Source organism: Choloepus didactylus, chromosome 25, assembly GCF_015220235.1.
Source record: "Choloepus didactylus isolate mChoDid1 chromosome 25, mChoDid1.pri, whole genome shotgun sequence".
NCBI lineage: Eukaryota > Metazoa > Chordata > Mammalia > Pilosa > Megalonychidae > Choloepus > Choloepus didactylus.
This window is the reverse complement of record NC_051331.1, coordinates 664,197-667,396: the sequence shown is the minus strand read 5'-3', so window position 1 is coordinate 667,396 and position 3,200 is coordinate 664,197. Positions and strand designations below refer to the sequence as shown.

The 3,200-nt window shown below is 37.5% G+C and overlaps 1 pseudogene; it reads left to right on the top strand.

Annotated features, from left to right (window-relative positions):
* Positions 1-1,157: 1,157 nt before the first annotated feature.
* LOC119520182 lies at positions 1,158-1,819 on the top strand (annotated as a pseudogene).
* Positions 1,820-3,200: the final 1,381 nt, after the last annotated feature.

Genomic DNA, 3,200 nt, shown 5'->3' with positions numbered 1-3,200 from the left:
ATTTTCATGAATGCCTTTTTTTAGTTCTTTGTAAGTCTGACAAGTTAATGGCTCAAACACTCTTTGTTTCTGCTAGTTAAGCATAACAGGGCAAACAAGATCACCAGCCAATGCTGCTTCATGCAAACAGTGTTGTAGAACTGGTGTGGCACCATCAGAGAGAGGAGGTGGCAGCAGTGGTAAAAGAGGAGGAGGAGAGGGCCAGGTCATGGTTGTTTGTCTTCCACCTTTATCAGCTGTTGGAAGGGGAGCTGAGGGCTCAGGATGCAGAAGACACTCATTTTTAGGTACCTCAGTTTCAGAAAGCTCAGTTCCAGCAATATGAAGAGGAGCCAGGGCAGTACGAACAAGAGCCCATATGCAGTAAATGTCTTAGAGGAAATTTTCTGTCTTTGCGCAAAATCACATTTTAAATTCCTTCCAATTCATTCCCAGACATCTAGATCTAATGTGCCCTCATCAGGAAATCAAGGGTTATGCTGAACAACATCATGTAACAAAGAATGCAAAGAGTCCTCAGAGACAGAAGCTCCACTAGCCTGCAGCAGCCATTGTAGGGTTAACACATACTGGTGCTGGGGAACAGTAAGAGACTGACCCATATCATTGAGTGGCTGAAACTACTGAACCACTGCAAAATAAATCACTTGTGCTTACTGTGCAGCTTCCAAATGTTGTGGTCAAGATTGGAATGTCCTCACACGGGGCACCAACTGTGAAAGAAGGGAGCTGACTCTGTCTCTCTGTCCTGCAAGAAGTTCTTTATTAGCTTTTTAGCACAGGATTATATAGCATAAACATTCTTTGAGCTATGTAATTGTTTTTCCTGTTTCCCCAGGTAACCACATTTGTTCTAAAATCACAAGACTAGCATGTTTACAATCTTCAGATGCAAGCTTGAGGAAAATAGTAATCTCAGGGAATGATCTCTTCTGAACCAGGTGGGAAAGCAGGAGCATGGAAGGAGCCCAGCATCATTCTCTAACTTAATTGCCTGCCATCAGGTGCACAATGCCTCGATGCCTGCCTTCAGGCAAACAACGCTTTGGCCTTCTCTTAACCTGGTGCCTGCTTTCAGGCAACTAAAGCTTAGGAAGCAGCCTCCCTGACTAACTTGCCAAGCCAGGGAACCTTCCATGACTCCACAGTTTTAAATCTTGGATGCCTGCTATTCTTCAGTTGTCACTCCCCAAATTTTGTTCAATTTCCTGGCAGTGAATAAAGCCATTTCATTTCTTGGATGTGCAATTCCAATGTTTCTTCTTCTTACTTTTGTGACTACTGAATGTTTTCTATTGGCTGCAATGGCATATGATCACTATGTAGCAATCTACAACCCACTTCTATATTCTGTTGACATACCACCCTGAGTCTATGTGCCACTCATCACTGCTTCCTGTGTTGGATGCTACTATAAACACTGTAGCCATTTTCAGCCTATCTTTCTGTGTATCCAATGAACTTAGACATGTCTTTTGTGACATACTTCCACTCCTTGCTATTTCTTGTTCTCACACTCACGTCAACCAGCTTCTACTCTTCTCCTTTGTGGGCATTTTTGGGATAATTACTATACTCATAGTCCTGATATCCTATGGTTTCTTTATGTTGGCCATTCTGAAGATGTGTTCTGCTGAATGGAAGTGAAAAGTCTTTTACACTTGTGAGTCTCACCTAACTGGAGTGTCAATATACACTGGAACTGTCCTTTTTCATGTATGTGAGACCATGTCCCAGCTATGCCTTCGACCATAATATGATAATGTCTCTCTTTCACACTATTATGATTCACATGCTGAATCCATCATCTACAGTTTGAGGAAAAAATTTATTAAAGAGGCAGTTAAAAATTACTTGAATGAAATTGGCTCATAATTAAGGTTCATTGTCAGCATTGAGTAAAACTGTAAAGAATGTTGAGGGCCAGTCCGTATCTCTGTGGTCAGAAACAATGGAAGAAAATATCTTATTTTTAGTTAATACTGTTTGCATTTCCTGGAATATTTCTAGATAAAGCATTAATAGGCTCTCCAGTAAAGCATTTAACAAATATAGATAAATTATGTCAGCCATATGCCTATGACTATGTTCAAATTGACCCATATTGAATATTCTTTGATAAAATTATATTGATAATGTTAGTTTTTCTGTAATGTGATCTCTATTAACTATAATTAGAAGCTGTGTCCTCAGAATTGAACAGCTTGATACAGCCTCACATTGTTTACAGTAAGTCCTCAGCTTTCATCATCAAGTGAATTGTTCTTGAATCCTGTGAAGGACCTCCCAAATGTTATTTTCTGACTCCATGTGCACTCATATTCTCAGATCCATCCTTGGAGATGACTTTTGTAATGTTTGGAGCAACAGCATATATTTTTATTCCATTTCCTTTCCAGTGCAATCACAGATTGATTAGATCCATTCTGACTCTCCCAAAAATCTATTGACATGATATGGTTGTATTTATTAAATGTATAGTGAAAACTCTGGAAAAAAAACACAGTTAAAAGTATGTTTATTTAAGCCTTTTTAAATTCTGCTTTGTTTGTTTTTGTTCCAAGACTTGCTTCTTGAGGGGATCTTAGTAGAAATTTACTTTTATATCAATGAAAGTCACTGTTTTCCCAGTAGAGACACTTGTCCTATGTCTCCACCAGATCAATCCCATGAGAACAAATTAATCAGAGTTGATCTGAAATAAGAAGCTGAGATACAATCCAATAATTTCCAGGCCCTAAATCTCTAATCAATTCTATGAAGAGAATCCATACAATTCAATTGGAAAAGCCATATGTTTGATAGCAGGGCAAGTTCCAAATAAATACTTAAAATTCCTCTAAAAGCACGAACAACAAACAAACAAATTTCAGAAAGACAACATTGACTTTAATGTGGCTAACATGTTGTCTCATAAAGAAATTAAGCTACTTGAAACCACATCATATTAAAATTTACTTTCCAGGTTATGATCTTTTGAGATGATTTTTCCAGAATAAAAAACAAAACTGCTTAAAAATATCTCTAAATATCCATTTCTTATAATAATTTAAATATTTGCATCATACCAGGATCATTTTTTAAGGCTTCTACCATTCAAATAAGGGTTTCAACTTGTTATGATATAGTTTCAAACAAGTTGATCCCTGGTTTATCAGTTTTTTTCAAATTAACAAAAATAATCTTTCTTGGGAAAGGAA